At 43.2% G+C, this 13436-nt stretch overlaps 1 long non-coding RNA gene across 2 annotated transcripts; it reads right to left on the bottom strand.

Moving 5' to 3' along the window:
- Nucleotides 1-2612: 2612 nt before the first annotated feature.
- Nucleotides 2613-8113, bottom strand: LOC134471490 (uncharacterized). 2 transcript variants are annotated; one of them, XR_010040939.1, is made up of 3 exons: nucleotides 7917-8113; nucleotides 4107-4144; nucleotides 2613-3304 (listed from the first exon to the last, which is right to left on the bottom strand). It is a non-coding gene; the product is annotated as an uncharacterized LOC134471490 (long non-coding RNA). The 2 variants fall into 2 exon arrangements; XR_010040938.1 differs by having other exon boundaries at nucleotides 2613-3549.
- Between the last annotated feature and the right edge of the window lie 5323 nt (nucleotides 8114-13436).

Below are 13436 nucleotides of genomic sequence, written 5' to 3' on the forward strand. Positions count from 1 at the left end.
TTTCTCAGAAGTAAGGGCACACGGTGTAATGAATGAGGGCAGGCTTTTGAAGGTCAAAAGCAGCATCAAGTCCCAGCCCTTTCCTTTCTCAAAAGAATATTCTTTAATCTCTTCAGGGCCATAGTTTTTTTTTTAATCTGCAGAGTTAAATGTAATAAAGCCTGCTTCATATCAGTTATTACAAAGTTAAATGAGATGATTGAGAACAAAAAGCACCCAAAATAACAACTAGCATACAGTGGTTCTCAGCAGGCATTTTCTAATTATTGGCTCCAGTTCCTCACTTTTCTATCTATGCATGTCCTTTGCCAAATTTTTGGTTCCTCTCACCAGAGATAAAGTTTGCCAACCCTCAACTGTGTGGGTTTCTTCTATGTAACCCACTGGCTGATGAGATGCTGGAGGTTGGGACACAGGATGAGTATCCCTGATCCCAAGATCCTTGGAGCCAGGAGAATTTTGGATTGGAGATTTCTTTTGAACATTGGAATATTTGCATATACACGAATGGTGTATCTTGGGGATATAATCCAAGTCTAAACATGAAATTATGTCATGTGTATGTAAATATATATATATATATATATATATATATATATATATATATATATACCAATCTATATTTTAAATACATGGAATATTTTAGATAATTTTTTCATGAAGCAAAGTTTCATGGCATAGAATTTGCTGCTGGGGCATCATATTAGCAAATAAAAAGTTTTGGATTGTAGGGCATTTCAAATTTCAGAATTTTAAGTTATAGATGCTCCATCTGTATAAGCAGGGACTTGCACAGTTGAGCTTACCCCCTTTGGGTTCTATCTCTATGGAAAAACATGTTCTGGGTGGGTGGTAGGCCTAGGGGAATCTGAGACTCAGGGGAGCAGATCCACCTTAAACTTGGCCCAAAGCTAGTTGATCCTCAGATGTACGGGTGAGAATAAACGATTATTATTTCAATCATTGACTTTGGAGATGGTTTGCTAGGCAAGTTCTGAAACTATTGCTAACTGATAATAATCACTACAGGAAGTCTAAGATAGGCAATTTAGGGATGGTATAAATTGACCTTCTAAAGGCTATCAAAGGCTAGCTTTATCTACCATTTTGTTTTGCTGTCTTCTGTGTATGAAATTTGTCTCTGTCGTTGCAAACTAGTTCCCACACCTCTAGACATGCCCATGTTCCAAGCAGGAAGATGAATGAAAGACGAAGGATGGATAGTTAAAGGCAAAAGCTGGGAATAAGCTGGCAGGTAGTCCATCCCTTTAACAAGTTTTCCCAGAAGCCCCTCCGGCAGTATATTTCATCTTACTGTTTCACCTATATTTTATTGTCCAGAAGTAGGTGCTGTCTTAATGCCACCAGACTTGCTAGAAATTCAAGAAATCTAAATATTTTCAGTGGATCACACTGAATAGACCTGAAGTTCTGATAGTGAAAGAGAGGAGAGTGACTATTTCAGATTCATCAAGAAGCTACAACCTGCCAGGAAGGATGCTAATTGCTAAGGATATACCTGACCCAGTGCTCCTGGCCTTGTGCTGAACAGAGAGAAGAAAATCAAGGTTGTGCATTCTTTGTTACTGTCCTGCATGCAGGGATGTTTTGGAAAGCTGTTCTGTCAAATGTGAAAACAGGCATAGGAAACTTCTTTCTTTAGCCTCCTGTCCTCACCATCCTCTTTCAAGCCCCACATCTCTGGGATATTGTGGTAATGGAGGGGGCCTACTGTGAATGAATTGGATGAGTATCGAGTGGACAGAGAATACACAGAGAGGCTTTTCTTTTCATGGCCAGATGGAAGAATTGTAGATGCTGCCAGTATCAGGAGCTTTGCAGATACCAGAGAGGACATCCTGTGAGCCCAGCCCACAGCAGGTCAGGGAGTTTGGAATACACTGCATGGCCCTTTAGTGTTATAATGAGTGATGCCCACCATTGTCTTTCCCATGGTTCCTCTATTATGATTCAGATCTAAAATCACCCCCTTTCCATGTGTTTGGATGGTGGCCGGTGGTTAAATTGTCAGTGGGGTGAACCACTGACAATGAGTTCAGTAAATAGTGTGCTGTTAAGGGTAGAGGCTGGTAGGGGGAGGATCACTGGGGCTGTGACCTGGGAGGATGTATGCTTATCCCCAACTCCTCCTTTCTCTCTCCCTTCTTCCTGGCTGCTGTGGGTTGAGCATCTTTTCTTCTGCCATGCCCTTCTGCCATGCCATTTGTGCCATGGGCTAAAAATTTAAGCTAAAATAATCCCCTCCTGTAAGTTGCAGGTGTCAGGTGCTTTGTCCCAGTGATGGAATAGTAACTAATACATTTTCACTGCAGTATTTTCTTGTCCGGGTCTCACTGCTTTCCTCCTGTGTCCCTTTCACTACTAATCTTAAGCATTTTATATAGACTCATCACTTCTAACCCCTCAGGATTAAACGCTGAAAAATCTATTTCTGTTTTTCTACTGAAATAGCCCTTCCCTGAGGCATTGATGCCTCACATTCTAGCTTAGCCTGAATGGTAGAAAGCTTGGGCTGAAAATAAAAATTGAGATGAAAAATCACATCCACGAAGATACTAAAATCTTTTCAACTACATAAGTAGTCAGGCTATTTTAATGTAATGCTAAGGAATACTAGCCCAGTAGTGGTGCCTAACCCAGCCCGAAGGGAGGGAGGGTAGACAGGGTCTGATACCCATCAGCTCATCATTACTTATTGGCATTTGCTCTGTGCCAGGCGCTGTCCTTGGTGCTGGGACCAGAGGAAGAAAGCAGGTGCTTCTTGGGTACTGTCCTGGCAGACAGGGAAGCCAGGGAAAATAGGGTACAGAACGCTCTGGAAATTGCTAGTGATGAAAAGTAGGTACAAGAACATGGGAACAATGCAGGTGTCTGGATATGGTGCAAGAGAAAGGACCCAGTGAGAGATCAGACAGGACTTTGGAGGTATACTTCGGAAACTGGACTCCATGCTGAGAACCAAGGACAAACCTTGATGAGTTATGCTGTGTGGCAGGTGTTGGTATTTGAAGGGAGTGATGTGGGATATGGATCTGAGGGAGCCTGGAGCACAGACAACAAATGGTGATGGGGTTGGGGGGTGTTGCCTTTGTAGTGATTCAGTCAAGGCAGGAGCAATGGGTTGGGGAGAAGAGCATGGCCAGGAGTGGTAGTTAAGACCTCAAAGCTGCAGGTGTCTGTCTTCTTTTCAGGAAAAGCTTGAAGGGGGAGACATTGCTTCTTCTCACCCCTACCACCACATCTTCTTTCCAGGGGCTCAGGTGTGATGCTCCTCAGAGGAAAACTGCCAAGCATGAGGATATGGGAGTCAGGAGGCAGAAGAAAGGATCTGTGGGGTGAACTCCAGGCTAGAATGCACTGAGGCAGGGGACTGATTGGGAGCTGGTTCGAGCACTGTGAGGCCTTCCTCCCACTAGGACCACTCCAGCTCTCTACTGTGAAGCCAGGGGGACCTCCTCTTCTCTGTGGCTCCCAAGAAACTTGCAGAAATTCTATCCATAAGGATTACCTGATAGAATTTTGGTGCGGCTGAAAAGATAAGAAGTATGAAATATAAATGACTTTTATTTTAAGAATGTGGGGAGAGACCCCCTGACCCTCTGGGGTCTGGCATTGTCCCCAGAGGCTGGCATTCTCTCCGTCAGAAACATGGTGTGGGGGCCATACATGTAGCTTAGGTTTGGGATGGTGCCTAAGGGGCATTAGTGATGCACAGGTAGCCCATTGGTATTCATTTTGCACCACAGGTAAATTGCCTAGGGGTGGAAAAAGCTGACCTCAAGATGGAACACCCTGGTTCTGCCTCCCAGCCTCCTCCCAGCTACAGTGTTCAGCCCCGGGCAAGATTCTTTCATTACCTATGCTCAGATTCTTCTGGTAACAACCTCAGCTGACCATTACCAGCACCCACTGTGGAAGACCCATCTACAACTTGCTTACCCCACCCTGCTCTGAGGCCAGGCAGACCCCCCTTCCCTAGCCCCTCACTCCAGGGCCTCCTGTAGAACCCTGCCCTTGACTTCCATCTGGCCTTCAAGCCAATGCTTCATTTTCTTTGGCTGCTGTTTTTTCCTCTTTCCACGTACCTGGTTGGCTTCCAGGATCAGCTGAGGTTCAGCCTTAGCTACATGGAAATAGAGATAGACACAGTTCCTTTATTACTTGATTTAATGAAAAAAAAAGAAAAAAGAGAGAAGAATTCTTGGCAAGGTTGGTACCTTCCAACCCAGAGCCAAGAGACCTCACCAAAGATCCTGGACAGGAAGTGGCCAGTGAGAATCTACTTTCCAAGCTTAAATATCTCTTGACCTCCACCTCAGGTCTTTTTCTCTGGAGAATTCCAGGAGTCATGCTTTCCTCCACCTCCTAAGTTCCAGAACCTCCCCTCCCCTTGCTCCCAAGCCCCCAGGGCTGCAACCCCTGCCAATGCCTGGCAGTGACATATTATTCAGCCCTCACCTGGGACCCTCCAGGCTCCAGCGACCTCTGGATGCCCCCCAGGCCCACCACACACCGTGGGTTGTTCCAGCTGAAATTCCCTTGCACCATGGAAAGAGGAAATGAGACCAGGGGTAGGGGCTAGAGATAGTGGAAAAAATAAAATAAGGTGGAACCAAGTCCTGGAAGAAAGAGAAAGAAGCAAGGAAGAAGACAGAGCAGAGGAGTAACTGACATGACTGGCATATGGCACCTGGGGCCATCCATGGTGAGGGACTTGTCAAGTCCTATCTCCCTGTGACCACATCTGTGATCTTGTTTTGGCCTGGGCTTGAGTCAGCCTCTCCCCTGCCTCTACTGTCCATAAGGGCTGGTCAAAGTACCCAGAGCATCTCAGTCCCCCGAAGAAGCTGGGAAAATGTGCGGGTTGGCCAGCCTCAAAGAATGGGGCTGGGGAGGAGCTTGGAGATAGCCTCTGGCATCTCCCATCACTCTTCTTGCTCACGTCCTCACTCCCAGAACTGGTCCCCACCTCTCATCTCTAGGGCCTTTGGCCTTTTACTGTACTCTGCCTGCCCTGAAAGTGGCATCTGAATTTCACAGCACCCTGAATATGTGCACTTCTAATAACCAACCCACTATTAGGTTTTCTAAATGCACTCTGAGTGTTCTGTAACTACTATATTGTCTTCATCAACTTGGACTCTTTTAGAATGGCCTCCTAAAAACCCATCTGTGTTGCCAAGTGTGGCATTCCATGGCATAACTTCCACAGGGGAGGGCGGAGGACATTCAATCTCTTGCCTGAGCTGGCACAGAGTCTGCAGAATAATAAAGCCTTTCCGGGGGTAATAACCTGTCCTTCAGCTAAGAGACTAAGGGAACATGAATCTCTCGCCAGGAGATCTTCTAGTTATTCTGACTCTCCTCAGCAGTGGTAGAAATTGCTCCAACAGAGGTCACAGTTAGATTAACAAGTATCTTCCTTGTTTTTATAGATTTATTGAGACATAATTTATATGCCATAAAATTTACTCATAATGTCCATGTCACCGATGACTTCAGTAAGTTCACTGAGTTGTGCAATCATCACCACAATCGCCACACAGTTTTAGAGCATTTCCATCACCCTTCAACTTTCTGGGGTTGAGAAAGTTCTCTTTTCTTCCTACTTTACTGAGGAATTTTCGTTGTAAAGAGGGAGCATTTTCTTTTGGGAATGTAGAGATTCTTAGTCATTTACATCTTCACATAAATTAGTTTAATGTATTTCTTTGACAAATTAATTTAGTTATGGCACAAATACTTAGTATTGCTTCTACCATTGGTAGTAATTGTAGCCAGAGGCCAGGTCACTGACAACAAGAACATTTTGTTTCCTAGTGGCTCTTGCTCTTCCTTACCTCAGGCACAAGGTAGGATGTCCTACTCTGTTCCTGATCCAATCATACCAGGGAACGCTGTGCTTGGGAATTATTGGGATCCTGACCCTGTGCTTTGATCCCTGTTTGACTCCTAACTGAAGGTACACCTATGAGAATGCATGCATACTTATGACATGAGAGATGAGGGTATATGTGCCCATGCTATGAACAAGGGTAGCTATGTCTGAATGCGTGAACATGTGTCAGCGTGTGTTCATGTTTGTCATCTATCCCAGCCTCCAATAGTGGCACCCTGGTGGAACAGGAATTGTGAGGAAATCTGATCAAGCAGCTAATCATATAGACTGGACAGGAGTCCAAGACCAGCATGAGGGGAAAGAATGGCCTAAGCCTCTTTTCTATGCACTTGTCTTTGCACGAATACACACATGCATATACACGTACACATACACACACACACACAATATAGTGGGCAGTGAGGCCACAGTCATTGCAAGACCACAATGACTTCTGGACTGCAGGCATCTAAGGAGTGGGTCTTGAATTCTCTCCTTGGTCCTTGAAGGAGAGAATGGGGGAAAGAAATAACAAGTACATGATCCTCAAATCTTTTCATTTTGATCACAGGTTACACATTTCACCTAACTTGTCATACAGAAAAAAGAGGCTGGATACACCATCCTGAGAGGATCTTAGAAACACTTGGTCCTACCTTATCCTGTTGGAACATGAATAGTGAGGTTCTGATCCCCTTTCAATCATCCATCTATCCACCCATCCATCCATCGGTCAATTTTTTCACTCGTGCATTTGTCCAGTAAATGGTTACTGGATACCTTCTGGAAGCTAGGACTATGCTAGCCTTGTTAAAACAGTGGTGGAAGAGCCCAGATTGTTTCCTTCCAGGAGTTCAAAGCTTACTAGACTTGCCCAATCACAGAGGCTGAATCTACGTGTCTACGTATGAGATGCGTGTATAGTCTTCTAGGGGTAGGCCACAGAACAGGGTAATCAACTGAACCTTGGGGAAGGGAGGTTGATCAAGATTCTCAGTGGAGGTGATGTCCAGTGAATTGGAGTTTGCCAGGAAAACAAGAGGATACTGCTTCTGTGTACCTTAAAGGTAAGGCAAACTTTACCTGTCCTGGAAGCTGGAGGCAGGAGAGGAGGATGGAGGAGCTTCCACAGGCTTCTTGCATGCTAGAGGAAGACAGGATTTGGTCCCAGAACCAAGGCAATAATCCCATGTTATTGCCTGACCCCACAGGAGTCCCAGCCAGACTCGCTGGATCTGCCCACAGAGGCTGAAAGCCAGGGGACATGTTTCAGTTTATAACACGTAGGAGGTAAGAAACGTGGGGGAGGAAAATTTGTGCAGACCAGTAAAAATGTGTCCTGGCCCTCTGCCTGTCTGTGGACTGGTGGTTGGGAAATACTGGGCTAGAGGAGCTCTAACATTCCATGAAGCTAATGTTCCAGCCTTCCTGGTCTGCAAGCCACAATGCTAAGTCCATTTCTCCAAAATGTCAGGGAACTGTGGGTGAACTGAAGAGTGCGGGAGCATACAGACCACATCTTCTTTGGGGGCCCAGACAGTGGAGGACTAGTCCCTGGCCCTGAGGCATTACCATCTGATAGAGAAGGCAGGGGACTATCTTGGTTCCTCAAAAGCAGCTGGGATGATATGGAGGGCAGGAGGTGGCCTCACCTCTGAAGTATGAGTCCTGGATGTGCAGAAGCCCTAAGAGTCAGGGCTCTGGGCCAAAAGTACCCACATAACTCCACATCATGGTCACGAGATGCTTTAAATATTTCAACCTAATCATGTGTCACCACAAATCCCATTTTCCCAAAGTGTGTCTCAAACAGCCCCACTATCTAAAATACTGTAGATGTACAAAGACAGTGAAGGTGCTGGCCAAAGAGAATGTGGGAGTGTTAGGACACCCCATTTTGGGGAGCACAGCCTTTCTCAAGGACCAGTGGAAGCCGAAGATCTGGCCATCTACCTGCTTGAAAGCACAGCCACCTTCAACTCTATGCAGATACGTGCACCATCAGCATTACACTCACCTCAGTCCCATGGCTTTGTCCCTATCACTCATCCAGCAAAAGCACCTTCTTTTCTCTGTGCCAATCCATCCTTCAAAGGCCAGTTCATCTCCTGGGACCTCAACTCCCATGAAACTTGCGGAATTCTCCACCCACAGTGCCCGGTTACACTGCCGTAAGCGCTCTAAAAGCTCTCCAAGGAAGTTAGCGTTTTGCTTTCTAGATCTCTGATGCCTGTCCTTCACATGCCCAGTGATGACACATATCGGGGTGGTCTGATAGGATTAGATGAAGGCTGGCATATCCTTGCTTGTGATGATTCATATTTCTCTCCCTGTGGACCAATCACTGAACTCTCTGGGATTGCAAAATTTAGCTTCCCAGGTTGAAGAGGCAAATTGAGGGCTACACTGTATCTCCTTTTGTTTCTTGAGTCTCCAAATCTCTGAGTTTAAAGAAGCCCTTAAGAGCCATCTGTGCCCTCGATCCTAATGTTTCTTGAGAGGATCTAGGGCTTCGGTGCAGGAAAGAGAAAGATGAAAGAACGCTTGAGTGTGTAATATCAAGCCTAGTCCCAACCTCATTGTGCTAATTAAATGCACAGTGCATTCCAAAGCTTCAGTGTTTTCATCTGTATAAGTGGACATTAATTCTGACCTTAAAGGTGTTGAAAATATAAAAAGAGAAAAGTGTAAGGTCCTTAGCTTCTAACTAGCATTCAGATTTACTCTGAGATGAGCATTGTGAACACTGATATGTTTTATTTTCATTAATTCCTATGGCTTTTTTTTTGCTTAATGAAAATCATATTGTATATATAAAGTTGGATGCACTGACTTTCACATTATCATTTCCTTAGAAGTCTATAATTGCAGAACTTATTTCTTTCTTCCAAGAGTTATTCGGGAGGTTAACATGAATTCCTAAGTAGTTGAATTGCTTATTTTTTCAGCTTTTGTTATTAATAGCTAATTGTATTAATACCTAATTGTACCTAAACAAACGGTTCTTATATTTTGAGCATTTTGAATAAATTAGTCATTCTTTGTAAGTAAGATGTGATCACTTCTAATGTGTAGTAAATACTTAAAAAACAGGTATATTCTGTTTGTTGGCTATAAGGACCAAATATCTTAGTCGTTCTTTATTAACTGTATTATCCAGCTGCTCTGTGATCTTGTTTTTGTAGTTATTTGGTTAGCCTGATACTGAGATGCTTATGTTAAATCTCCCATCACACCCTCTCATACCAATATGTCTTTGCATATTTAGCAGATTTTGCTCTATAAAGTCAGCAGGTGCAGTATGTCAACAGGTGCAAAATGATTTGTGAGTGTGAAGGTGAATGTGTCCTTTGGCAATTATGAGGTGATTCTTTGTGGTTGATATTATTGTGACTTCTGTTCACTTTCTCTTTTCCCACATTTTCTTGGCCTATTTCAGCTCATTGCTTGGCATCTATGTCTTCTGCACCTTAGATGTATCTTCTATAATTGTCACATAATTGTAGTTATTAACATTTTTGTTATCAGAGACAGACACAAGGGATAGTCATAATTGTTGTTCAGGATTTCCTTTGGGTCTTTCATGTTCCATACAATTTGCATTTGCTGCCTGTACTGTGTTGCCTTGCCTTTTTCCATATTGGTTTCCAGCTGGTATCAGCAGAGACGACAGGCTGTCAGGTGAAGATGGCTCATATCTTGGGTATATTTTGGAGGCTGTCTGTAATTTTTAAGAAATCTAAAGCAGTACTCAGATGCGGCACAAATCCAATCCTCATCCTTAAGCACCATCCTTTCACATCCTCCTCACACATCTGAGGAGTGATTTCACTACAAAAACCAAGCTCTGGGATTGTTGGGATCTGGGGAGAATTAAGCCCAACTTGAGCTGCCAAAGGCCTTAGAATCCACCTCACAATTGAAGAGGAGCCAAGGAAGCTCTCTGGCTTGATTTACAACCTGTGGGGATGGCTCTGTCTCCTACTAGAAGTCCGAGATAGAGAACAGAAGTTACACACAATTGTGTCAGCACACAAAGGTGGGTCTATGAGAGTCCCTGGTGAAAACAGCAAGCAGGGTTTGATAGAGAAACAACTGCTCTAAAAGTTAGATTCTTTCCTGGAAGAGGAAGGAGATCTCTGTCAAATTTCCTTTAGTTTTTACCATTCTGATCTCGCTCCTGATGAGCCGCATTACCAAAGGGGCTGGCGGAGGCGTGAGTGCTTCCAGAAACCAGGATGGCCCCCACTTTCATGCGCCCCTGGACCCCACTGTATCTGTGGACTTTTCTCTCATAAATATACACTTAAACACACACACACATACACACATTTTATAACTGTGTTGGTATAATTCAATTATTTGTCATCATATTCTTTTGCATTTTACTTTGTAAAACTGAACCCTTGGGACTGTCACCCACATCTGGAGGGTGAATGGGCTTTGTAAAAACCAGGGGCATGAGTTACTGTGGCTTTAACTTAGGGGTGCTGGCTTCTGAAGCAGAGAGCTCAAACTAAGAGAAAGTTTGGTAGGTTGGACAGACCATCAGAGCCTACATGGTCTCAAATACCCTCCATCTGGGAAGGCGTAGGCATGTGGCGTTGGGTGCTGGAATGCCTTTAAGGTTCTGACCACAACCAACCAGAAAAAGAAAAAGCCTCCACACATGTTAGGATAAGACAGATGTTTTTATGACCACACAGTTGGGTGTTATGGAAGAGAAATAATAAAATTAGACCACCTGGAGTCAGTTGCTACCAGAGAAAATTAAGGAGAAGCCTGTCAACAGGTTTTTGGTGCTTGTCTTTATCGGACTGTGTTCTCTGGATTAGAGTTAACTGTGATTCCTTTAAAAGAATCCACCTAATTCAGGACTATTACCATTTTGGGCTGAGTAACTCCTGCGTAAAGGGGCTACCCCTGAGCATTCCTCTCCTGCTTAGGGGACGTGGCAAGAAAAATGATTTAGATATTGCTAAATCCCCACTGAGAAACACTCCTTTAAGATAATTACTTTAAGAAAACTACTTTATGACATCGAGGAGCCCAAGATGAGTCAACTGATTCTCCAAATGTTACATCGCTCTTAGAGATCACCGCAGCCACCTGCTGCAAACTTGCCTCCTTTCTCTTTTCCCTTCTGTCTTTTCTTCCTCTCCCTCCTCCCCTCCATTCTCCTTTACTTCTCTTCTCCTTCCCCTTTCTTCCTTCTTTCCTTCCTCACTTTCTCTTCTTTATTTCTCTTTTTTTTCTTTTCGGTGGTACCAGGGATCGAACTCATGACCTCACATCTGCCAGAGGCAGGCACTTATGACACTGAGCTAAATCTCCAGCCTCTATTCTTTATCTCTTTCAAATAAGTTTTAACCAGATTTCCCTTACCTGAGTTTTTTGTAAGGTCAAACAGACATACAGTTTACATACAGCTTATCATTTTCTTCGAGGATAAGAAGTGCTCAGATCCTCTTTATAACACTTTTTGGGCCTGAAATTATTGGCCACGGTGAACATCAGTTGTTACTCTTTTATCTCACTTGAGGATAATTTCCCCCCATCACCCATCAGTAGCAGCATTTACCAAATTGGCACAAGAATTTGTAGGAGACAGAGTAATTTGCATGAGAATTTTGTTTCTTACATTTTATTTGTTAGTTTGTGAAGTTCATTGGTAGGAACAAATGCAATCAAATTCTAGGATCACTGACCTCTCAAAAGCTGTTAAAATCTGTTAATCCCATTTCTTAAAAGATGACTGATTGATGGATTGACTCTGTAATGAAATTTATAAGGCTTTCAAGGGAAATCAATACTAGAGATGCTTATGGTTCATGAGAATAAAGATTCACTCCCATTCTTGTGATAAGTACCACTAACTCAGGAGGAGGAAGTAGGCATGGGCTGCCCTTGGAGGATTAACAGAACAGTTAGATGAGGACAAGAGGGGCAGGGCAGACCTGAGAAGTGGCTTCACACAGGTTTGTGGGGAGGAGGAGCAGCTGCATCCCCATTCCTGGGAGCACGTTTCCCAGTCCCCTGTGGAGACTTGTCCTTGAGTTTGCTTCCCATACTGGGGTCTCTGATCACACACATAAGAGCTATGATCAACAGTAGGCTCTTCCCTGATCCACAACAGAATGCAGAATATGTGGAGTAGATTTTGGAGAAGGCACGGATTGTCAAGCTGTTCTGAGAAGTCTTCTATGCAGGGATCTTCGAGTAAACTTTCTGACAAACTTGCCCTGCAGAGAAATCTACCATTTATTGCTACAGAAATTAAGTTTGGAAGTAGAAAACAGTCCAGCATTGATGAACATTATCAACCAGTCAGGAAAACAGCACCATCTGCACCCAACTCTAGTAGAGGTTGAGGCTGAGTAGAAGGGGTTGAGGCAGGCTGGGCAGCCAAGGCTGAGCCATAGCAGGATGTAGGTTGTACACTGCACAAGTATGCCCGAGCGAGGAAACACTATTTCACCATAGCCATCAAAAAGTCTGCATATTTACTGTTACAAAGTTTAAGAGATGCAAGTAAAGGATCTTGGAAAAAAGAGTAACATTTTCTGACTCACACAAAGAGGCTATATGACAAGTGGTGACCCCAGGGTACCCATCTAATGGCTTTTCTTCTTAGCAGTGAGATTCCAATGCATTCTATGTAAGTGGACTTTTTTGTCTTTTGATTTTATTTATTTGTTTTTAACAACATTATAACTTACATGCCATAAAATGCATAAATCTTAAGTGTGCCACTTAGGAGATTTTATATGTGGACATTTATATCATTATCTTAATGACTTAGGTAATTTCTTATGTTCAAAGAATTAATGAATCTGGAATAGAGACTGTACAAAAATGGCTACATAGGTTCCAGACAGCTCCTGTCCAATTTTATACAGGTGTGATCATTTTCTTTTCTTTCTTTCTTTCTTTTTTTTTTTTTTTTTTTTTTTTTTTGGTACCAGCGATCAAACACAACGTCACATTTGCCAGGCAGGAGCTTACACCATTGAGCTAAATCCCTGATCATTTTCATTTAAATGTTATTAACAACAATTACTTAGAACCATGTCTATATGTAACAGTATCCACTGATGGTCCAATTCTATACTCTCTCTGTTTTGATTTCTTTGTTTCTGGATTATGTTAATTTTTTATCTTTATTCTGGGAAGGAGACACGGGTAAAATACTCTTTGGAAACATATACCTCTAACAACAACCTTCACACATAGGAGGCTGCCCGACTGGTGTGTATTTTCACTGTAGGATTGCTAGAAATACTTTCACTGCCCTAAAAAGCCTCTGTGGTCCTTGTGTTCAACCTTCTCTCTTGCCTAATCCTTGGGAATCAAGATTTTTTTACTGTTTCCATAACTTGGTTTTTTCTAGAATGTCATATAGTTAAAATCATATATTATGCAAGCAGCCTTGTCACATTGGTTTCTTTTATTTAGTGATATACATTTAAGGTTCTTCTATGTCTTTCCATGGCCTGATACCTCATTTTAGTACTGAATAGTCAGTTATTTAGATGTG

Source organism: Cavia porcellus, unplaced genomic scaffold (assembly GCF_034190915.1).
Source record: "Cavia porcellus strain 051 isolate PalLab524CR breed Dunkin Hartley unplaced genomic scaffold, mCavPor4.1 scaffold_18, whole genome shotgun sequence".
Lineage (NCBI taxonomy): Eukaryota > Metazoa > Chordata > Mammalia > Rodentia > Caviidae > Cavia > Cavia porcellus.